Here is a 26735-nt window from a genome sequence, read left to right as displayed (position 1 = left end):
CCGGCTTAAGTACAGGAAGGCTGAGTCTTGCTACTGTCTATGTTTTGAGCGTCCCTTGGGTCACCAGTTTTACATTCCGATGCACCTCTGCAGGTTTACTGTATCCCTTGAATCATCCCATTGACGATGAAACACAGAAATTGCACTGGAATTAAATATAAGAGACACAATGCCGACATAAGTACAGGAACATTGAGTCTTCCTACTGTCTATGTTTTGAGCGTTTCCTGCGTCACCAGTTTAACCTTCCGATGCACCTCTGCAGGTTTACTGTATCAATTGGACCTTCCCATTGACGATGAAACACAGAAATTATTTCGGAATTAAATATAAGAGACACAATGCCGACTTAGGTACAGGAAGACTGAGTCTTCCTACTGTCTATGATTTGAGCGTGTCCTGTGTCACCAGTTTTACATTCGGATGCACCTCTGCAGGTTTACTGTAACCCTTGGTCCTTCACAGTGACGATGAAACACAGAAATTGCATCGGAATTAAATATAAGTGACGCAATGCCGACTTAACAAGAGGAAGGCTGAGTCTTCCGACTGTCTATGTTTTGAGCGTTTCCTGTGTCACCAGTTTTACTTTCCGATGCATCTCTGCAGGTTTACTGTATCCATTGGACCTTCCCATTGACGACGAAACACAGAAATTGCATCGGATTTAAATATAGGAGACACAATGCCGACTTAAGTACAGGAAGGCTGAGTCTTGCTACTGTCTATGTTTTGAGCGTTCCTTGGGTCACCAGTTTTACATTCCGATGCACCTCTGCAGGTTTACTGTATCCCTTGGATCATCCCATTGACGATGAAACACAGAAATTGCACTGGAATTAAATATAAGAGACACAATTCCGACTTAGGTACAGGAAGACTGAGTCTTCCTACTCTCTAAGTTTTGAGCGTGTCCTGTGTCACCAGTTTTACTTTCCGATGCACCTCTGCAGGGTTACTGTATCCCTTGGACCTTCCCATTGACGATGAAACACAGAAATTGCATCGGAATTAAATTTAAGAGACACAATGCCGACTTAAGTACAGAAAGACTGAGTCTTCCTGCTGTCTATGTTTTGAGCGTTTCCTGTGTCACCAGTTTTACATTCCGATGCACCTCTGCAGGTTTACTGTATCCATTGGACCTTCCCATTGACGATGAAACAAAGAAATTACATCGGAATTAAATATAAGAGACACAACGTTGACTTAAGTACAAGAAAACTGAGTCTTCTTACAGTCTATGTCTTGAGCGTTTCCAGTGTCACCAGTTTTACACTCCGATTCACCTCTGGAGGTTTACTTTACCCATTGGACCCTCCCATGGACGATGAAACACAGAAATTGCATCGGAATTGAATATAAGAGACACAATGCCGACTTAGGTACAGGAAGACTGAGTCTTCCTACTGTCTATGTTTTGAGCGTGTCATGTGTCACCAGTTTTACATTCCGATGCACCTCTGTAGGGTTACTGTATCCCTTGGACGTTCCCATTTACGATGTAACACAGAAATTGCATCGGAATTAAATATAAGAGACACAATGCCGACTTAAGTACAGAAAGACTGAGTCTTCCTACTGTCTATGTTTTGAGCGTTTCCTGTGTCACCAGTTTTACATTCCGATGCACCTCTGCAGGTTTACTGTATCCATTGGACCTTCCCATTGACGATGAAACACAGAAAATGCATCGGAATTAAATATAAGAAACACAATGCCGACTTAAGTACAGGAAGACTGAGTCTTCCTACTGTCTATGTTTTGAGCGTTTCCTGTGTCACCAGTTTTACATTCCGATCCACCTCTGCAGGTTTACTGTATCCACTGGACCTTCCCATTGACGATGAAACACAGAAATTGCACCGGAATTAAATATAAAAGACACAATGCCGACCTAAGTACAAGAAAACCGAGTCTTCTTAGGGTCTATGTTATGAGCGCTTCCTGTGTCACCAGTTTTACATTCCGATGAACCTCCGCAGGGTTACTGTATCCCTTGGACCTTCCCATTGACGATGAAACACAGAAATTGCATCGGAATTAAATATAAGAGACACAATGCCGACTTAAGTACAGAAAGACTGAGTCTTCCTACTGTCTATGTTTTGAGCGTTTCCTGTGTCACCAGTTTTACATTCCGATGCACCTCTGCAGGTTTACTGTATCCCTTGGATTTTCCCATTGACGATGAAACACAGAAATTGCATCGGAATTAAATATGAGAGACACAATGCCGACTTAAGTACAGGAAGATTGAGTCTCCCTACTCTGTATGTTTTGAGCGTTTCCTCCGTCACCAATTTTACATTTCGATGCACCTCTGCAGGTTTACTGTATCCATTGGACCTTCCCATTGACGATGAAACACAGAAATTGCATCGGAATTAAATATAAGAGACACAATGCCGACTTAAGAACAGGAAGGCTGAGTCTTCCTACTGTCTATGTTTTGAGCGTTTCCTGTGTCACCAGTTTGACCTTCCGATGCACCTCTGCAGGTTTACTGTATCCCTTGGATCTTCCCATTGACGATGAAACACAGAAATTGCATCGGAAATAAATATAAGAGACACAATGCTGACTTAAGTACAGGAACATTGAGTCTTCCTACTGTCTATGGTTTGAGCGATTCCTGTGTCACCAGTTTTACATTCCGATGCACCTCTGCAGGTTTACTGTATCCATTGGACCTTCCCATTGACGATGAAACACAGAAATTACATAAGAATTAAATATAAGAGCCACAACGTTGACTTAGGTACAAGAAAACTGAGTCTTCTTACGGTCTATGTTTTGAGCGTTTCCTGTGTCACCAGTTTTACATTCCGATGCACCTCTGGAGGTTTACTTTATCCATTGGACCTTCCCATTGACGATGAAACACAGAAAATGCATAGGAATTAAATATAAGAGACACAATGCCGACTTAAGTACAGGTAGAATGAGTATTCCTACTGTCTATGTTTTGAGCGTTTCTGTGTCACCAGTTTTACATTCCGATGCACGTCTGCAGGTTTACTGTATCCCTTGCACCTTCCCATTGACAATGAAGCAAAGAAATTACATCGGACTTAAATATAACAGACACAATGCCGACTTTAGTACAGGAAGACTGAGTCTTCCTACTGTCTATGATTTGAGCGTTTCCTGTGTCACCAGTTTGACATTCCGATGCACCTCTGCAGGTTTACTGTATCCATTGGACCTTCCCATTGACCATGAAACACAGAAATTACATCGGAATTAAATATAAGAGACACAACGTTGACTTAAGTACAAGAAAACGGAGTCTTCTTACGGTCTATGTTTTGAGCGTTTCCAGTGTCACCAGTTTTACACTCCGATGCACCTCTGGAGGTTTACTTTACCCATTGGACCTTCCCATGGACGATGAAACACAGAAATAGCATCGGAATTAAATATAAGAGACACAATGCCGACTTAGGTACAGGAAGACTGAGTCTTCCTACTGTCTATGTTTTGAGCGTGTCCTGTGTCACCAGTTTTACATTCCGATGCACCTCTGTAGGGTTACTGTATCCCTTGGACGTTCCCATTTACGATGTAACACAGAAATTGCATCGGAATTAAATATAAGAGACACAATGCCGACTTAAGTACAGAAAGACTGAGTCTTCCTTCTGTCAATGTTTTGAGCGTTTCCTGTGTCACCAGTTTTACATTCCGATGCACCTCTGCAGGTTTACTGTATCCCTTGCACCTTCCCTTTGACAATGAAACACAGAAATTACATCGGAATTAAATATAACAGACACAATGCCGACATAAGTACAGGAAGACTGAGTCTTCCTTCTGTCTATGTTTTGAGCGTTTCCTGTGTCACCAGTTTTACCTACCGATGCACCTCTGTAGGTTTACTGTATCCCTTGGACTTTACCATTGACGATGAAACACAGAAATTGCATCGGAATTAAATATAAGAGACACAATGCCGACTTAAGAACAGGAAGACTGAGTCTTCCTACTGTCAATGTTTGAGCGTTGCCTGTGTCAACAGTTTTACATTCCGATGCACCTTTGCAGGTTTACTGTATCCATTGGACCTTCCCATTGACGATGAAACACAGAAAATGCATCGGAATTAAATATAAGAGACACAATGCCGACTTAAGTACAGGAAGACTAAGTCTTCCTACTGTCTATGTTTTGAGCGTTTCCTGTGTCACCAGTTTTACATTCCGATCCACCTCTGCAGGTTTACTGTATCCATTGGACCTTCCCATTGACGATGAAACACAGAAATTGCATCGGAATTAAATATAAGAGACACAATGCCGACTTAAGTACAGGAAGGATCAGTCTTCCTACTGTCTATGTTTTGAGCGCGTCCTGTGTCACCAGTTTTACATTCCAATGCGCCTCTGCAGGTTTACTGTAAGCCTTGGACCTTCACAGTGACGATGAAACACAGAAATTGCACCGGAATTAAATATAAAAGACAGAATGCCGACCTAAGTACTAGAAAACTGAGTCTTCTTATTGTCTGTGTTATGAGCGCTTCCTGTGTCACCAGTTTTACATTCCGATGCACCTCTGCAGGGTTACTGTATCCCTTGGACCTTCCCATTGACGATGAAACACAGAAATTGCATCGGAATTAAATATAAGTGACACAATGCCGACTTAAGTACAGAAAGACTGAGTCTTCCTACTGTCTATGTTTTGAGCGTTTCCTGTGTCACCAGTTTTACATTCCGATGCACCTCTGCAGGTTTACTGTATCCCTTTGATTTTCCCATTGACGATGAAACACAGAAATTGCATCGGAATTAAATATAAGAGACACAATGCCGACTTAAGTACAGGAAGACTGAGTCTTCCTACTGCGTATGTTTTGAGCGTTTCCTGCGTCACCAATTTTACATTCCGATGCACCTCTGCAAGTTTACTGTATCCATTGGACCTTCCCATTGACGATGAAACACAGAAATTGCATCGGAATTAAATATAAGAGACACAATGCCGACTTAAGAACAGGAATGCTGAGTCTTCCTACTGTCTATGTTTTGAGCGTTTCCTGTGTCACCAGTTTGACATTCCGATGCACCTCTGCAGGTTTACTGCATCCCTTGGATCTTCCCATTGACAATGAAACACAGATATTGCAACGGAATTAAATATAAGAGACACAATGCTGACTTAAGTACAGGAACATTGAGTCTTCCTACTGTCTATGTTTTGAGCGTTTCCTGCGTCACCAGTTTTACATTCCGATGCACCTCTGCAGGTTTACTGTATCCATTGGACCTTCCCATTGACGATGAAACACAGAAATTACATAAGAATGAAATATAAGAGACACAACGTTGACGTAGGTACAAGAAAACTGAGTCTTCTTACGGTCTATGTTTTGAGCGTTTGCAGTGTCACCAGCTTTACATTCCGATGCACCTCTGGAGGTTTACTTTATCCATTGGACCTTCCCATTGACGATGAAACACAGAAAATGCATAGGAATTAAATATAAGAGACACATGCCGAATTAAGTTTAGGAAGACTGAGTCTTCCGACTGTCAATGTTTGAGCGTTTCATGTGTCAACAGTTTTTCATTCCGATGCACGTCTGCAGGTTTACTGTATCCATTGGACCTTCCCATTGACGATGAAACACAGAAAATGCATCGGAATTAAATATAAGAGACACAATGCCGACTTAAGTACAGGAAGACTGAGTCTTCCTACTGTCTATGTTTTGAGCGTTTCCTGTGTCACCAGTTTTACATTCCGATCCACCTCTGCAGGTTTACTGTATCCACTGGACCTTCCCATTGACGATGAAACACAGAAATTGCACCGGAATTAAATATAAAAGACACAATGCCGACCTAAGTACAAGAAAACTGAGTCTTCTTAGGGTCTATGTTATGAGCGCTTCCTGTGTCACCAGTTTTACATTCCGATGCACCTCCGCAGGGTTACTGTATCCCTTGGACCTTCCCATTGACGATGAAACACAGAAATTGCATCGGAATTAAATATAAGAGACACAATGCCGACTTAAGTACAGAAAGACTGAGTCTTCCTACTGTCTATGTTTTGAGCGTTTCCTGTGTCACCAGTTTTACATTCCGATGCACCTCTGCAGGTTTACTGTATCCCTTGGATTTTCCCATTGACGATGAAACACAGAAATTGCATCGGAATTAAATATAAGAGACACAATGCCGACTTAAGTACAGGAAGATTGAGTCTCCCTACTGTGTATGTTTTGAGCGTTTCCTCCGTCACCAATTTTACATTTCGATGCACCTCTGCAGGTTTACTGTATCCATTGGACCTTCCCATTGACGATGAAACACAGAAAATGCATCGGAATTAAATATAGGAGACACAATGCCGACTTAAGTACAGGAAGACTAAGTCTTCCTACTGTCTATGTTTTGAGCGTTTCCTGTGTCACCAGTTTTACATTCCGATCCACCTCTGCAGGTTTACTGTATCCATTGGACCTTCCCATTGACGATGAAACACAGAAATAGCATCGGAATTAAATATAAGAGACACAATGCCGACTTAAGTACAGGAAGGATAAGTCTTCCTACTGTCTATGTTTTGAGCGCGTCCTGTGTAACCAGTTTTACATTCCAATGCGCCTCTGCAGGTTTACTGTATCCCTTGGACCTTCACAGTGACGATGAAACACAGAAATTGCACCGGAATTAAATATAAAAGACACAATGCCGACCTAAGTACTAGAAAACTGAGTCTTCTTATTGTCTGTGTAATGAGCGCTTCCTGTGTCACCAGTTTTACATTCCGATGCACCTCTGCAGGGTTACTGTATCCCTTGGACCTTCCCATTGACGATGAAACACAGAAATTGCATCGGAATTAAATATAAGTGACACAATGCCGACTTAAGTACAGAAAGACTGAGTCTTCCTACTGTCTATGTTTTGAGCGTTTCCTGTGTCACCAGTTTTACATTCCGATGCACCTCTGCAGGTTTACTGTATCCCTTGGATTTTCCCATTGACGATGAAACACAGAAATTGCATCGGAATTAAATATAAGAGACACAATGCCGACTTAAGTACAGGAAGACTGAGTCTTCCTACTGTGTATGTTTTGAGCGTTTCCTGCGTCACCAATTTTACATTCCGATGCACCTCTGCAAGTTTACTGTATCCATTGGACCTCCCCATTGACGATGAAACACAGAAATTGCATCGGAATTAAATATAAGAGACACAATGCCGACTTAAGAACAGGAAGGCTGAGTCTTCCTACTGTCTATGTTTTGAGCGTTTCCTGTGTCACCAATTTGACATTCCGATGCACCTCTGCAGGTTTACTGCATCCCTTGGATCTTCCCATTGACGATGAAACACAGATATTGCAACGGAATTAAATATAAGAGACACAATGCTGACTTAAGTACAGGAACATTGAGTCTTCCTACTGTCTATGTTTTGAGCGTTTCCTGCGTCACCAGTTTTACATTCCGATGCACCTCTGCAGGTTTACTGTATCCATTGGACGTTCCCATTGACGATGAAACACAGAAATTACATAAGAATTAAATATAAGAGACACAACGTTGACTTAGGTACAAGAAAACTGAGTCTTCTTACGGTCTATGTTTTGAGCGTTTGCAGTGTCACCAGCTTTACATTCCGATGCACCTCTGGAGGTTTACTTTATCCATTGGACCTTCCCATTGACGATGAAACACAGAAAATGCATAGGAATTAAATATAAGAGACACATGCCGAATTAAGTTTAGGAAGACTGAGTCTTCCGACTGTCAATGTTTGAGCGTTTCATGTGTCAACAGTTTTTCATTCCGATGCACCTCTGTAGGTTTACTGTATCCATTGGACCTTCCCATTGACGTTGAAACACAGAAATTACTTCGGAATTAAATATAAGAGACACAACGTTGAGTTAAGTACAAGAAAACTGAGTCTTCTTACGCTCTATGCTTTGAGCGTTTCCAGTGTCACCAGTTTTACATTCCGATGCACCTCTGCAGGTTTACTGTATCCATTGGACCTTCCCATTGACGATGAAACACAGAAAATGCATAGGAATTAAATATAAGAGACACAATGCCGATTTAAGAACAGGAAGGCTGAGTCTTCCTACTGTCTATGTTTTGAGCGTTTCCTGTGTGACCAGTTTTACATTCCGATGCACCTCTGCAGGTTTACTGTATCCATTGGACCTTCCCATTGACGATGAAACACAGAAAATGCATCGGAATTAAATATAAGAGAAACAATGCCGACTTAAGTACAGGAAGACTGAGTCTTCCTACTGTGTATGTTTTGAGCGTTTTCTGTGTGACCAGTTTTACATTCCGATCCACCTCTGCAGGTTTACTGTATCCATTGGACCTTCCAATTGACGACGAAAAACAGAAATTGCATCGGATTTAAATATAAGAGACACAATTCCGACTTAAGTACAGGAAGGATGAGTCTTCTTACTGTCTATGTTTTGAGCGTTTCCTGCGTCACCAGTTTTACATTCCGATGCACCTCTGCAGGTTTACTGTATCCATTGGGCCTTCCCATTGACGTTGAAACACAGAAATTACTTCGGAATTAAATATAAGAGACACAACGTTGAGTTAAGTACAAGAAAACTGAGTCTTCTTACGCTCTATGCTTTGAGCGTTTCCAGTGTCACCAGTTTTACATTCCGATGCACCTCTGCAGGTTTACTGTATCCATTGGACCTTCCCATTGACGATGAAACACAGAAATTGCATCGGAATTAAATATAAGAGACACAATGCCGACTTAAGAACAGGAAGGCTGAGTCTTCCTACTGTCTATGTTATGAGCGTTTCCTGTGTCGTCAGTTTTACATTCCGATGCACCTCTGCAGGTTTGCTGTATCCCTTGAATTTTCCCATTGACGATGAAACACAGAAATTGCATCGGAATTAAATATAAGAGACACCATGCCGACTTAGGTACAGGAAGATTGAGTCTTCCTACTGTGTATGTTTTGAGCGTTTCCTGCGTCACCAATTTTACATTCCGATGCACCTCTGCAGGTTTACTGTATCCATTGGACCTTCCCATTGACGATGAAACACAGATATTGCATCGAAATTAATTACAAGAGACACAATGTGCACTTAAGAACAGGAAGGCTGAGTCTTCCTACTGTCTATGTTATGAGCGTTTCCTGTGTGACCAGTTTTACATTCCGATGCACCTCTGCAGGTTTGCTGTATCCCTTGAATCTTCCCATTGACGATGAAACACAGAAATTACATCGGAATTAAATATAAGAGACACAATGCCGACTTATGTACAGGAACATTGAGTCTTCCTACTCTCTATGTTATGAGCGTTTCCTGCGTCACCAGTTTTACATTTCGATGCACCTCTGCAGGTTTACTGTATCCCTTGCACCTTCCCATTGACAATGAAACACAGAAATTACATCGGAATTAAATATAACAGACACAATGCCGACTTAAGTACAGGAAGACCGAGTCTTCCTACTGTCTATGTTTTGAGCGTTTCCTGTGTCACCAGTTTTACATTCCGATGCACCTCTGCAGGTTTACTGTATCCCTTGGACTTTACCATTGACTATGAAACACAGAAATTGCATCGGAATTAAATATAAGGGACACAATGCCGACTTAAGAACAGGAAGACTGAGTCTTCCTACTGTCAATGTTTGAACGTTTCCTGTGTCAACAGTTTTACATTCCGATGCACCTCTGCAGGTTTTCTGTATCCATTGGACCTTCCCATTGACGATGAAACACAGAAATTGCATCGGAATTAAATATAAGAGATACAATGCCGACTTAAGTACAGGAAGACTGAGTCTTCATACTGTCTATGATTTGAGCGTTTCCTGTGTCACCCGTTTTAGATTCCGATCCACCTCTGCAGGTTTACTGTATCCATTGGACCTTCCCATTGACGATGAAACACAGAAATAGCATCGGAATTAAATATAAGAGACACAATGCCGACTTAAGTAGAGGAAGGGTTGAGTCTTCCTACTGTCTAAGTTTTGAGCGTTTCCTGTGTCACCAGTTTTACATACCGATGCACCTCTGCAGGTTTACTGTATCCCTTGGATCTTCCCATTGACGATGAAACACAGAAATTGCATGGGAATTAAATATAAAAGTCACAATGCCGACTTAAGTGCAAGAGAACTGAGTCTTCTTAGGGTCTATGTTATGAGCGCTTCCTGTGTCACCAGTTTTACATTCCGATGCACCTCTGCAGGGTTACTGTATCTCTTGGACTTTCCCATTGACGATGAAACACAGAAATTGCATCGGAATTAAATATAAGAGACACAATGCCGACTTAAGAACAGGAAGGCTGAGTCTCCCTACTTTCTATGTTTTGAGCGTTTCCTGTGTCACCAGTTTTACATTCCGATGCACCTCTGCAGGTTTACTGTATCCCTTGCACTTTACCATTGACGATGAAACACAGAAATTGCATCGGAATTAAATATAAGAGACACAATGCCGTCTTAAGTACAGAAAGACTGAGTCTTCCTACTGTCAATGTTTGAGCGTTTCCTGTGTCAACAGTTTTACATTCCGATGCACCTCTGTAGGGTTACTGTTTCCCTTGGATCTTTCCATTGACGATGAAACACAGAAATTGCATCGGAATTAAATATAAGAGACACAATGCCGACTTAAGTACAGGAACATTGAGTCCTCCTACTGTCTATGATTTGAGCGTTTTCTGTGTCACCAGTTTTATATTCCGATCCACCTCTGCAGGTTTGCTGTATCCATTGGACCTTCCCATTGACGATGAAACACAGAAATAGCATCGGAATTAAATATAAGAGACACAATGCCGACTTAAGTACAGGAAGGATAAGTCTTCCTACTGTCTATGTTTTGAGCGTTTCCTGTGTCACCAGTTTTACATTCCGATGCACCTCTGTAGGGTTACGTTATCCCTTGGATCTTCCCATTGACGATGAAACACAGAAATTGCATCGGAATTAAATATAAGAGACACAATGCCGACTTAAGTACAGGAACATTGAGACTTCCTACTGACTATGTTTTGAGCGTTTCCTGCGTCACCAGTTTTACATTCCGATGCACCTCTGCAGATTTACTGTATCTATTGGACCTTCCCATTGACGATGAAACACAGAAATTACATCGGAATTAAATATAAGAGACACAACGTTGAGTTAAGTACAAGAAAACTGAGTCTTCTTACGGTCTATGTTTTCAGCGTTTCCAGTGTCACCAGTTTTACATTCCGATGCACCTCTGCAGGTTTACTGTATCCATTGGACCTTCCCATTGACGATGAAAAACAGAAATTACATCGGAATTAAATATAAGAGACACAACGTTGAGTTAAGTACAAGAAAACTGAGTCTTCTTACGGTCTATGTTTTCAGCGTTTCCAGTGTCACCAGTTTTACATTCCGATGCACCTCTGCAGGTTTACTGTATCCATTGGACCTTCCCATGGACGATGAAACACAGAAATTGCATCGGAATTAAATATAAGAGACACAATTCCGACTTAGGTACAGGAAGACTGAGTCTTCTTAGGGTCTATGTTGTGAGCGCTTCCTGTGTCACCAGTTTTACATTCTGATGCACCTCTGCAGGTTTACTGTAACACTTGGACCTTCACAGTGACGATGAAACACAGAAATTGCATGGGAATTCAATATAAAAGACACAATTCCGACTTAAGTACAAGAGAACTGAGTCTTCTTAGGGTCTATGTTATGAGCGCTTCCTGTGTCACCAGCTTTACATTCCGATGCACCTCTGCAGGGTTACTGTATCTCTTGGACCTTCCCATTGACGATGAAACACAGAAATTGCATCGGAATTAAATATAAGAGACACAATGCCGACTTAGGTACAGGAAGACTGAGTCTTCCTACTGGCTAAGTTTTGAGCGTGTCCTGTGTCACCAGTTTTACATTCCGATGCACCTCTGCAGGGTTACTGTATCCCTTGGATTTTCCCATTGACGATGAAACACAGAAATTGCATCGGAATTAAATATCAGAGACACAATGCCGACTTAGGTACAGGATGATTGAGTCTTCCTACTGTGTATGTTTTGAGCGTTTCCTGCGTCACCAATTTTACATTCCGATGCACCTCTGCAGGTTTACGGTATCCATTGGACCTTCCCATTGACGATGAAACACAGAAATAGCATCGGAATTAAATATAAGAGACACAATGCCGACTTAAGGAGTGGAAGGCTGAGTCTTCCTACTGTCTATGTTTTGAGCGTTACCTGTGTCACCAGTTTTACATTCCGATGCACCTCTGCAGGTTTACTGTATCCCTTGGATTTTCCCATTGACGATGATACTCAGAAATTGCATCGGAATGAAATATAAGAGACACAATGTCGACTTTGGTACAGGAAGATTGAGTCTTCCTACTGAGTGTGTTTTGAGCGTTTCCTGCGTCACCAGTTTTACATTCCGATGCACCTCTGCAGGTTTACTGTATCCATTGGACCTTCCCATTGACGATGAAACACAGAAATTACATCGGAATTAAATATAAGACACACAATGCCGACTTAGGTACAGGAAAACTGAGTCTTCCTACTGTCTATGATTTGAGCGTGTCCTGTGTCACCAGTTTTACATTCCGATGTACCTCTGTAGGGTTACGTTATCCCTTGGACGTTCCCATTGACGATGAAACACAGAAATTGCACGGAATTAAATATAAGAGACACAATGCCGACTTAAGTACAGAAAGATGAGTCTTCCTACTGTCTACGTTTTGAGCGTTTCCTGTGTCACCAGTTTTACATTCCGATGCACCTCTCAGGTTTACTGTATACCTTGCACCTTCCCATTGACAATGAAACACAGAAATTACATCGGAATTAAATATAACAGACACAATGCCGACTTAAGTACAGGAACACCGAGTCTTCCTACTGTCTATGTTTTGAGCGTTTCCTGTGTCACCAGTTTTACATTCCGATGCACCTCTGCAGGTTTACTGTATCCCTTGGACTTTACCATTGACGATGAAACACAGAAATTGCATCGGAATTAAATATAAGGGACACAATGCCGACTTAAGCACAGGAAGACTGAGTCTTCCTACTGTCAATGTTTGAACGTTTCCTGTGTCAACAGTTTTGCATTCCGATGCACCTCTGCAGGATTTCTGTATCCATTGGACCTTCCCATTGACGATGAAACACAGAAATTGCATCGGAATTAAATATAAGAGACACAATGCCGTCTTAAGTACAGAAAGACTGAGTCTTCCTACTGTCAATGTTTGAGCGTTTCCTGTGTCAACAGTTTTACATTCCGATGCACCTCTGTAGGGTTACTGTATCCCTTGGATCTTTCCATTGACGATGAAACACAGAAATTGCATCGGAATTAAATATAAGAGACACAATGCCGACTTAAGTACAGGAACATTGAGTCCTCCTACTGTCTATGATTTGAGCGTTTTCTGTGTCACCAGTTTTATATTCCGATCCACCTCTGCAGGTTTGCTGTATCCATTGGACCTTCCCATTGACGATGAAACACAGAAATAGCATCGGAATTAAATATAAGAGACACAATGCCGACTTAAGTACAGGAAGGATAAGTCTTCCTACTGTCTATGTTTTGAGCGTTTCCTGTGTCACCAGTTTTACATTCCGATGCACCTCTGTAGGGTTACGTTATCCCTTGGATCTTCCCATTGACGATGAAACACAGAAATTGCATCGGAATTAAATATAAGAGACACAATGCCGACTTAAGTACAGGAACATTGAGACTTCCTACTGACTATGTTTTGAGCGTTTCCTGCGTCACCAGTTTTACATTCCGATGCACCTCTGCAGGTTTACTGTATCTATTGGACCTTCCCATTGACGATGAAACACAGAAATTACATCGGAATTAAATATAAGAGACACAACGTTGAGTTAAGTACAAGAAAACTGAGTCTTCTTACGGTCTATGTTTTCAGCGTTTCCAGTGTCACCAGTTTTACATTCCGATGCACCTCTGCAGGTTTACTGTATCCATTGGACCTTCCCATTGACGATGAAAAACAGAAATTACATCGGAATTAAATATAAGAGACACAACGTTGAGTTAAGTACAAGAAAACTGAGTCTTCTTACGGTCTATGTTTTCAGCGTTTCCAGTGTCACCAGTTTTACATTCCGATGCACCTCTGCAGGTTTACTGTATCCATTGGACCTTCCCATGGACGATGAAACACAGAAATTGCATCGGAATTAAATATAAGAGACACAATTCCGACTTAGGTACAGGAAGACTGAGTCTTCTTAGGGTCTATGTTGTGAGCGCTTCCTGTGTCACCAGTTTTACATTCTGATGCACCTCTGCAGGTTTACTGTAACACTTGGACCTTCACAGTGACGATGAAACACAGAAATTGCATGGGAATTCAATATAAAAGACACAATTCCGACTTAAGTACAAGAGAACTGAGTCTTCTTAGGGTCTATGTTATGAGCGCTTCCTGTGTCACCAGCTTTACATTCCGATGCACCTCTGCAGGGTTACTGTATCTCTTGGACCTTCCCATTGACGATGAAACACAGAAATTGCATCGGAATTAAATATAAGAGACACAATGCCGACTTAGGTACAGGAAGACTGAGTCTTCCTACTGGCTAAGTTTTGAGCGTGTCCTGTGTCACCAGTTTTACATTCCGATGCACCTCTGCAGGGTTACTGTATCCCTTGGATTTTCCCATTGACGATGAAACACAGAAATTGCATCGGAATTAAATATCAGAGACACAATGCCGACTTAGGTACAGGATGATTGAGTCTTCCTACTGTGTATGTTTTGAGCGTTTCCTGCGTCACCAATTTTACATTCCGATGCACCTCTGCAGGTTTACGGTATCCATTGGACCTTCCCATTGACGATGAAACACAGAAATAGCATCGGAATTAAATATAAGAGACACAATGCCGACTTAAGGAGTGGAAGGCTGAGTCTTCCTACTGTCTATGTTTTGAGCGTTACCTGTGTCACCAGTTTTACATTCCGATGCACCTCTGCAGGTTTACTGTATCCCTTGGATTTTCCCATTGACGATGAAACTCAGAAATTGCATCGGAATGAAATATAAGAGACACAATGCCGACTTAGGTACAGGAAGATTGAGTCTTCCTACTGAGTGTGTTTTGAGCGTTTCCTGCGTCACCAGTTTTACATTCCGATGCACCTCTGCAGGTTTACTGTATCCATTGGACCTTCCCATTGACGATGAAACACAGAAATTACATCGGAATTAAATATAAGACACACAATGCCGACTTAGGTACAGGAAAACTGAGTCTTCCTACTGTCTATGATTTGAGCGTGTCCTGTGTCACCAGTTTTACATTCCGATGTACCTCTGTAGGGTTACGTTATCCCTTGGACGTTCCCATTGACGATGAAACACAGAAATTGCACGGAATTAAATATAAGAGACACAATGCCGACTTAAGTACAGAAAGATGAGTCTTCCTACTGTCTACGTTTTGAGCGTTTCCTGTGTCACCAGTTTTACATTCCGATGCACCTCTCAGGTTTACTGTATACCTTGCACCTTCCCATTGACAATGAAACACAGAAATTACATCGGAATTAAATATAACAGACACAATGCCGACTTAAGTACAGGAACACCGAGTCTTCCTACTGTCTATGTTTTGAGCGTTTCCTGTGTCACCAGTTTTACATTCCGATGCACCTCTGCAGGTTTACTGTATCCCTTGGACTTTACCATTGACGATGAAACACAGAAATTGCATCGGAATTAAATATAAGGGACACAATGCCGACTTAAGCACAGGAAGACTGAGTCTTCCTACTGTCAATGTTTGAACGTTTCCTGTGTCAACAGTTTTGCATTCCGATGCACCTCTGCAGGATTTCTGTATCCATTGGACCTTCCCATTGACGATGAAACACAGAAATTGCATCGGAATTAAATATAAGAGACACAATGCCGTCTTAAGTACAGAAAGACTGAGTCTTCCTACTGTCAATGTTTGAGCGTTTCCTGTGTCAACAGTTTTACATTCCGATGCACCTCTGTAGGGTTACTGTATCCCTTGGATCTTTCCATTGACGATGAAACACAGAAATTGCATCGGAATTAAATATAAGAGACACAATGCCGACTTAAGTACAGGAACATTGAGTCCTCCTACTGTCTATGATTTGAGCGTTTCCTGTGTCACCAGTTTTATATTCCGATCCACCTCTGCAGGTTTGCTGTATCCATTGGACCTTCCCATTGACGATGAAACACAGAAATAGCATCGGAATTAAATATAAGAGACACAATGCCGACTTAAGTACAGGAAGGATGAGTCTTCCTACTGTCTATGTTTTGAGCGTTTCCTGTGTCACCAGTTTTACATTCCGATGCACTTCTGCAGGTTTACGGTATCCATTGGACCTTCCCATTGACGATGAAACACAGAAATTACATCGGAATTAAATATAAGACACACAATGCCGACCTAGGTACAGGAAAACTGAGTCTTCCTACTGTCTACGATTTGAGCGTGTCCTGTGTCACCAGTTTTACATTCCGATGCACCTCTGTAGGGTTACGTTATCCCTTGGACGTTCCCATTGACGATGAAACACAGAAATTGCATCGGAATTAAATATAAGAGACACAATGCCGACTTAAGTACAGAAAGATGAGTCTTCCTACTGTCTACGTTTTGAGCGTTTCCTGTGTCACCAGTTTTACATTCCGATGCACCTCTCAGGTTTACTGTATACCTTGCACCTTCCCATTGACAATGAAACACAGAAATTACATCGGAATTAAATATAACAGACACAATGCCGACTTAAGTACAGGAAGACCGAGTCTTCCTACTGTCTATGTTTTGAGCGTTTCCTGAGTCACCAGTTTTACATTCCGATGCACCTCTGCAGGTTTACTGTATCCCCTGGACTTTACCATTGACGATGAAACACAGAAATTGCATCGGAATTAAATATAAGGCACACAATGCCGACTTAAGCACAGGAAGACTGAGTCTTCCTACTGTCAATGTTTGAACGTTTCCTGTGTCAACAGTTTTACATTCCGATGCACCTCTGCAGGTTTTCTGTATCCATTGGACCTTCCCATTGACGATGAAACACAGAAATTGCATCGGAATTAAATATAAGAGATACAATGCCGACTTAAGTACAGGAAGACTGAGTCTTCCTACTGTCTATGATTTGAGCGTTTCCTGTGTCACCCGTTTTACATTCGGATCCACCTCTGCAGGTTTACTGTATCCATTGGACCTTCCCATTGACGATGAAACACAGAAATAGCATCGGAATTAAATATAAGAGACACAATGCCGACTTAAGTACAGGAAGGGTTGAGTCTTCCTACTGTCTATGTTTTGAGCGTTTCCTGTGTCACCAGTTTTACATACCGATGCACCTCTGCAGGTTTACTGTATCCCTTGGATCTTCCCATTGACGATGAAACACAGAAATTGCATGGGAATTAAATATAAAAGTCACAATGCCGACTTAAGTACAAGAGACCTGAGTCTTCTTAGGGTCTATGTTATGAGCGCTTCCTGTGTCACCAGTTTTACATTCCGATGCACCTCTGCCGGGTTACTGTATCTCTTGGACTTTCCCATTGACGATGAAACACAGAAATTGCATCGGAATTAAATATAAGAGACACAATGCCGACTTAAGAACAGGAAGGCTGAGTCTCCCTACTTTCTATGTTTTGAGCGTTTCCTGTGTCACCAGTTTTACATTCCGATGCACCTCTGCAGGTTTACTGTATCCCTTGCACTTTACCATTGACGATGAAACACAGAAATTGCATCGGAATTAAATATAAGAGACACAAAGCCGTCTTAAGTACAGAAAGACTGAGTCTTCCTACTGTCAATGTTTGAGCGTTTCCTGTGTCAACAGTTTTACATTCCGATGCACCTCTGTAGGGTTACTGTATCCCTTGGATCTTTCCATTGACGATGAAACACAGAAATTGCATCGGAATTAAATATAAGAGACACAATGCCGACTTAAGTACAGGAACATTGAGTCCTCCTACTGTCTATGATTTGAGCGTTTCCTGTGTCACCAGTTTTATATTCCGATCCACCTCTGCAGGTTTGCTGTATCCATTGGACCTTCCCATTGACGATGAAACACAGAAATAGCATCGGAATTAAATATAAGAGACACAATGCCGACTTAAGTACAGGAAGGATGAGTCTTCCTACTGTCTATGTTTTGAGCGTTTCCTGTGTCACCAGTTTTACATTCCGATGCACCTCTGTAGGGTTACGTTATCCCTTGGATCTTCCCATTGACGATGAAACACAGAAATTGCATTGGAATTAAATATAAGAGACACAATGCCGACTTAAGTACAGGAACATTGAGACTTCCTACTGACTATGTTTTGAGCGTTTCCTGCGTCACCAGTTTTACATTCCGATGCACCTCTGCAGGTTTACTGTATCTATTGGACCTTCCCATTGACGATGAAACACAGAAATTACATCGGAATTAAATATAAGAGACACAACGTTGAGTTAAGTACAAGAAAACTGAGTCTTCTTACGGTCTATGTTTTCAGCGTTTCCAGTGTCACCAGTTTTACATTCCGATGCACCTCTGCAGGTTTACTATATCCATTGGACCTTCCCATTGACGATGAAACACAGAAATTACATCGGAATTAAATATAAGAGACACAACGTTGAGTTAAGTACAAGAAAACTGAGTCTTCTTACGGTCTATGTTTTCAGCGTTTCCAGTGTCACCAGTTTTACATTCCGATGCACCTCTGCAGGTTTACTGTATCCATTGGACCTTCCCATGGACGATGAAACACAGAAATTGCATCGGAATTAAATATAAGAGACACAATTCCGACTTAGGTACAGGAAGACTGAGTCTTCTTAGGGTCTATGTTGTGAGAGCTTCCTGTGTCACCAGTTTTACATTCTGATGCACCTCTGCAGGTTTACTGTAACACTTGGACCTTCACAGTGACGATGAAACACAGAAATTGCATGGGAATTCAATATAAAAGACACAATGCCGACTTAAGTACAAGAGAACTGAGTCTTCTTAGGGTCTATGTTATGAGCGCTTCCTGTGTCACCAGCTTTAAATTCCGATGCACCTCTGCAGGGTTACTGTATCTCTTGGACCTTCCCATTGACGATGAAACACAGAAATTGCATCGGAATTAAATATAAGAGACACAATGCCGACTTAAGTACAGGAAGACTGAGTCTTCCTACTGTCTATGATTTGAGCGTTTCCTGTGTCACCCGTTTTACATTCCGATCCACCTCTGCAGGTTTACTGTATCCATTGGACCTTCCCATTGACGATGAAACACAGAAATTGCATCGGAATTAAATATAAGGGACACAATGCCGACTTAAGCACAGGAAGACTGAGTCTTCCTACTGTCAATGTTTGAACGTTTCCTGTGTCAACAGTTTTACATTCCGATGCACCTCTGCAGGTTTTCTGTATCCATTGGACCTTCCCATTGACGATGAAACACAGAAATTGCATCGGAATTAAATATAAGAGGTACAATGCCGACTTAAGTACAGGAAGACTGAGTCTTCCTACTGTCTATGATTTGAGCGTTTCCTGTGTCACCCGTTTTACATTCGGATCCACCTCTGCAGGTTTACTGTATCCATTGGACCTTCCCATTGACGATGAAACACAGAAATAGCATCGGAATTAAATATAAGAGACACAATGCCGACTTAAGTACAGGAAGGGTTGAGTCTTCCTACTGTCTATGTTTTGAGCGTTTCCTGTGTCACCAGTTTTACATACCGATGCACCTCTGCAGGTTTACTGTATCCCTTGGATCTTCCCATTGACGATGAAACACAGAAATTGCATGGGAATTAAATATAAAAGTCACAATGCCGACTTAAGTACAAGAGACCTGAGTCTTCTTAGGGTCTATGGTGTGAGCGCTTCCTGTGTCACCAGTTTTACCTTCCGATGCACCTCTGCAGGGTTACTGTATCTCTTGGACTTTCCCATTGACGATGAAACACAGAAATTGCATCGGAATTAAATATAAGAGACACAATGCCGACTTAAGAACAGGAAGGCTGAGTCTCCCTACTTTCTATGTTTTGAGCGTTTCCTGTGTCACCAGTTTTACATTCCGATGCACCTCTGCAGGTTTACTGTATCCCTTGCACTTTACCATTGACGATGAAACACAGAAATTGCATCGGAATTAAATATAAGAGACACAATGCCGTCTTAAGTACAGAAAGACTGAGTCTTCCTACTGTCAATGTTTGAGCGTTTCCTGTGTCAACAGTTTTACATTCCGATGCACCTCTGTAGGGTTACTGTATCCCTTGGATCTTTCCATTGACGATGAAACACAGAAATTGCATCGGAATTAAATATAAGAGACACAATGCCGACTTAAGTACAGGAACATTGAGTCCTCCTACTGTCTATGATTTGAGCGTTTCCTGTGTCACCAGTTTTATATTCCGATGCACCTCTGCAGGTTTGCTGTATCCATTGGACCTTCCCATTGACGATGAAACACAGAAATAGCATCGGAATTAAATATAAGAGACACAATGCCGACTTAAGTACAGGAAGGATGAGTCTTCCTACTGTCTATGTTTTGAGCGTTTCCTGTGTCACCAGTTTTACATTCCGATGCACCTCTGTAGGGTTACGTTATCCCTTGGATCTTCCCATTGACGATGAAACACAGAAATTGCATCGGAATTAAATATAAGAGACACAATGCCGACTTAAGTACAGGAACATTGAGACTTCCTACTGACTATGTTTTGAGCGTTTCCTGCGTCACCAGTTTTACATTCCGATGCACCTCTGCAGGTTTACTGTATCTATTGGACCTTCCCATTGACGATGAAACACAGAAATTACATCGGAATTAAATATAAGAGACACAACGTTGAGTTAAGTACAAGAAAACTGAGTCTTCTTACGGTCTATGTTTTCAGCGTTTCCAGTGTCACCAGTTTTACATTCCGATGCACCTCTGCAGGTTTACTGTATCCATTGGACCTTCCCATTGACGATGAAACACAGAAATTACATCGGAATTAAATATAAGAGACACAACGTTGAGTTAAGTACAAGAAAACTGAGTCTTCTTACGGTCTATGTTTTCAGCGTTTCCATTGTCACCAGTTTTACATTCCGATGTACCTCTGCAGGTTTACTGTATCCATTGGACCTTCCCATGGACGATGAAACACAGAAATTGCATCGGAATTAAATATAAGAGACACAATTCCGACTTAGGTACAGGAAGACTGAGTCTTCTTAGGGTCTATGTTGTGAGAGCTTCCTGTGTCACCAGTTTTACATTCTGATGCACCTCTGCAGGTTTACTGTAACACTTGGACCTTCACAGTGACGATGAAGCACAGAAATTGCATGGGAATTCAATATAAAAGACACAATGCCGACTTAAGTACAAGAGAACTGAGTCTTCTTAGGGTCTATGTTATGAGCGCTTCCTGTGTCACCAGCTTTACATTCCGATGCACCTCTGCAGGGTTACTGTATCTCTTGGACCTTCCCATTGACGATGAAACACAGAAATTGCATCGGAATTAAATATAAGAGACACAATGCCGACTTAAGTACAGGAAGACTGAGTCTTCCTACTGTCTATGATTTGAGCGTTTCCTGTGTCACCCGTTTTACATTCCGATCCACCTCTGCAGGTTTACTGTATCCATTGGACCTTCCCATTGACGATGAAACACAGAAATAGCATCGGAATTAAATATAAGAGACACAATGCCGTCTTAAGTACAGGAAGGGTTGAGTCTTCCTACTGTCTATGTTTTGAGCGTTTCCTGTGTCACCAGTTTTACATACCGATGCACCTCTGCAGGTTTACTGTATCCCTTGGATCTTCCCATTGACGATGAAACACAGAAATTGCATGGGAATTAAATATAAAAGTCACAATGCCGACTTAAGTACAAGAGACCTGAGTCTTCTTAGGGTCTATGTTATGAGCGCTTCCTGTGTCACCAGTTTTACATTCCGATGCACCTCTGCAGGGTTACTGTATCTCTTGGACTTTCCCATTGACGATGAAACACAGAAATTGCATCGGAATTAAATATAAGAGACACAATGCCGACTTAAGAACAGGAAGGCTGAGTCTCCCTACTTTCTATGTTTTGAGCGTTTCCTGTGTCACCAGTTTTACATTCCGATGCACCTCTGCAGGTTTACTGTATCCCTTGCACTTTACCATTGACGATGAAACACAGAAATTGCATCGGAATTAAATATAAGAGACACAAAGCCGTCTTAAGTACAGAAAGACTGAGTCTTCCTACTGTCAATGTTTGAGCGTTTCCTGTGTCAACAGTTTTACATTCCGATGCACCTCTGTAGGGTTACTGTATCCCTTGGATCTTTCCATTGACGATGAAACACAGAAATTGCATCGGAATTAAATATAAGAGACACAATGCCGACTTAAGTACAGGAACATTGAGTCCTCCTACTGTCTATGATTTGAGCGTTTCCTGTGTCACCAGTTTTATATTCCGATCCACCTCTGCAGGTTTGCTGTATCCATTGGACCTTCCCATTGACGATGAAACACAGAAATAGCATCGGAATTAAATATAAGAGACACAATGCCGACTTAAGTACAGGAAGGATGAGTCTTCCTACTGTCTATGTTTTGAGCGTTTCCTGTGTCACCAGTTTTACATTCCGATGCACCTCTGTAGGGTTACGTTATCCCTTGGATCTTCCCATTGACGATGAAACACAGAAATTGCATCGGAATTAAATATAAGAGACACAATGCCGACTTAAGTACAGGAACATTGAGACTTCCTACTGACTATGTTTTGAGCGTTTCCTGCGTCACCAGTTTTACATTCCGATGCACCTCTGCAGGTTTACTGTATCTATTGGACCTTCCCATTGACGATGAAACACAGAAATTACATCGGAATTAAATATAAGAGACACAACGTTGAGTTAAGTACAAGAAAACTGAGTCTTCTTACGGTCTATGTTTTCAGCGTTTCCAGTGTCACCAGTTTTACATTCCGATGCACCTCTGCAGGTTTACTGTATCCATTGGACCTTCCCATTGACGATGAAACACAGAAATTACATCGGAATTAAATATAAGAGACACAACGTTGAGTTAAGTACAAGAAAACTGAGTCTTCTTACGGTCTATGTTTTCAGCGTTTCCAGTGTCACCAGTTTTACATTCCGATGCACCTCTGCAGGTTTACTGTATCCATTGGACCTTCCCATGGACGATGAAACACAGAAATTGCATCGGAATTAAATATAAGAGACACAATTCCGACTTAGGTACAGGAAGACTGAGTCTTCTTAGGGTCTATGTTGTGAGAGCTTCCTGTGTCACCAGTTTTACATTCTGATGCACCTCTGCAGGTTTACTGTAACACTTGGACCTTCACAGTGACGATGAAACACAGAAATTGCATGGGAATTCAATATAAAAGACACAATGCCGACTTAAGTACAAGAGAACTGAGTCTTCTTAGGGTCTATGTTATGAGCGCTTCCTGTGTCACCAGCTTTACATTCCGATGCACCTCTGCAGGGTTACTGTATCTCTTGGACCTTCCCATTGACGATGAAACACAGAAATTGCATCGGAATTAAATATAAGAGACACAATGCCGACTTAAGTACAGGAAGACTGAGTCTTCCTACTGTCTATGATTTGAGCGTTTCCTGTGTCACCCGTTTTACATTCCGATCCACCTCTGCAGGTTTACTGTATCCATTGGAAGACTGAGTCTTCCTACTGTCAATGTTTGAACGTTTCCTGTGTCAACAGTTTTACATTCCGATGCACCTCTGCAGGTTTTCTGTATCCATTGGACCTTCCCATTGACGATGAAACACAGAAATTGCATCGGAATTAAATATAAGAGGTACAATGCCGACTTAAGTACAGGAAGACTGAGTCTTCCTACTGTCTATGATTTGAGCGTTTCCTGTGTCACCCGTTTTACATTCGGATCCACCTCTGCAGGTTTACTGTATCCATTGGACCTTCCCATTGACGATGAAACACAGAAATAGCATCGGAATTAAATATAAGAGACACAATGCCGACTTAAGTACAGGAAGGGTTGAGTCTTCCTACTGTCTATGTTTTGAGCGTTTCCTGTGTCACCAGTTTTACATACCGATGCACCTCTGCAGGTTTACTGTATCCCTTGGATCTTCCCATTGACGATGAAACACAGAAATTGCATGGGAATTAAATATAAAAGTCACAATGCCGACTTAAGTACAAGAGACCTGAGTCTTCTTAGGGTCTATGGTGTGAGCGCTTCCTGTGTCACCAGTTTTACATTCCGATGCACCTCTGCAGGGTTACTGTATCTCTTGGACTTTCCCATTGACGATGAAACACAGAAATTGCATCGGAATTAAATATAAGAGACACAATGCCGACTTAAGAACAGGAAGGCTGAGTCTCCCTACTTTCTATGTTTTGAGCGTTTCCTGTGTCACCAGTTTTACATTCCGATGCACCTCTGCAGGTTTACTGTATCCCTTGCACTTTACCATTGACGATGAAACACAGAAATTGCATCGGAATTAAATATAAGAGACACAATGCCGTCTTAAGTACAGAAAGACTGAGTCTTCCTACTGTCAATGTTTGAGCGTTTCCTGTGTCAACAGTTTTACATTCCGATGCACCTCTGTAGGGTTACTGTATCCCTTGGATCTTTCCATTGACGATGAAACACAGAAATTGCATCGGAATTAAATATAAGAGACACAATGCCGACTTAAGTACAGGAACATTGAGTCCTCCTACTGTCTATGATTTGAGCGTTTCCTGTGTCACCAGTTTTATATTCCGATCCACCTCTGCAGGTTTGCTGTATCCATTGGACCTTCCCATTGACGATGAAACACAGAAATAGCATCGGAATTAAATATAAGAGACACAATGCCGACTTAAGTACAGGAAGGATGAGTCTTCCTACTGTCTATGTTTTGAGCGTTTCCTGTGTCACCAGTTTTACATTCCGATGCACCTCTGTAGGGTTACGTTATCCCTTGGATCTTCCCATTGACGATGAAACACAGAAATTGCATCGGAATTAAATATAAGAGACACAATGCCGACTTAAGTACAGGAACATTGAGACTTCCTACTGACTATGTTTTGAGCGTTTCCTGCGTCACCAGTTTTACATTCCGATGCACCTCTGCAGGTTTACTGTATCTATTGGACCTTCCCATTGACGATGAAACACAGAAATTACATCGGAATTAAATATAAGAGACACAACGTTGAGTTAAGTACAAGAAAACTGAGTCTTCTTACGGTCTATGTTTTCAGCGTTTCCAGTGTCACCAGTTTTACATTCCGATGCACCTCTGCAGGTTTACTGTATCCATTGGACCTTCCCATTGACGATGAAACACAGAAATTACATCGGAATTAAATATAAGAGACACAACGTTGAGTTAAGTACAAGAAAACTGAGTCTTCTTACGGTCTATGTTTTCAGCGTTTCCATTGTCACCAGTTTTACATTCCGATGTACCTCTGCAGGTTTACTGTATCCATTGGACCTTCCCATGGACGATGAAACACAGAAATTGCATCGGAATTAAATATAAGAGACACAATTCCGACTTAGGTACAGGAAGACTGAGTCTTCTTAGGGTCTATGTTGTGAGAGCTTCCTGTGTCACCAGTTTTACATTCTGATGCACCTCTGCAGGTTTACTGTAACACTTGGACCTTCACAGTGACGATGAAGCACAGAAATTGCATGGGAATTCAATATAAAAGACACAATGCCGACTTAAGTACAAGAGAACTGAGTCTTCTTAGGGTCTATGTTATGAGCGCTTCCTGTGTCACCAGCTTTACATTCCGATGCACCTCTGCAGGGTTACTGTATCTCTTGGACCTTCCCATTGACGATGAAACACAGAAATTGCATCGGAATTAAATATAAGAGACACAATGCCGACTTAAGTACAGGAAGACTGAGTCTTCCTACTGTCTATGATTTGAGCGTTTCCTGTGTCACCCGTTTTACATTCCGATCCACCTCTGCAGGTTTACTGTATCCATTGGACCTTCCCATTGACGATGAAACACAGAAATAGCATCGGAATTAAATATAAGAGACACAATGCCGTCTTAAGTACAGGAAGGGTTGAGTCTTCCTACTGTCTATGTTTTGAGCGTTTCCTGTGTCACCAGTTTTACATACCGATGCACCTCTGCAGGTTTACTGTATCCCTTGGATCTTCCCATTGACGATGAAACACAGAAATTGCATGGGAATTAAATATAAAAGTCACAATGCCGACTTAAGTACAAGAGACCTGAGTCTTCTTAGGGTCTATGTTATGAGCGCTTCCTGTGTCACCAGTTTTACATTCCGATGCACCTCTGCAGGGTTACTGTATCTCTTGGACTTTCCCATTGACGATGAAACACAGAAATTGCATCGGAATTAAATATAAGAGACACAATGCCGACTTAAGAACAGGAAGGCTGAGTCTCCCTACTTTCTATGTTTTGAGCGTTTCCTGTGTCACCAGTTTCACATTCCGATGCACCTCTGCAGGTTTACTGTATCCCTTGCACCTTCCCATTGACAATGAAATACAGAAATTACATCGAACTTAAATATAACAGACACAATGC

Source organism: Schistocerca nitens, chromosome 9 (genome assembly GCF_023898315.1).
Source record: "Schistocerca nitens isolate TAMUIC-IGC-003100 chromosome 9, iqSchNite1.1, whole genome shotgun sequence".
Lineage (NCBI taxonomy): Eukaryota > Metazoa > Arthropoda > Insecta > Orthoptera > Acrididae > Schistocerca > Schistocerca nitens.
Note: the sequence above shows the minus strand (reverse complement) of the source record.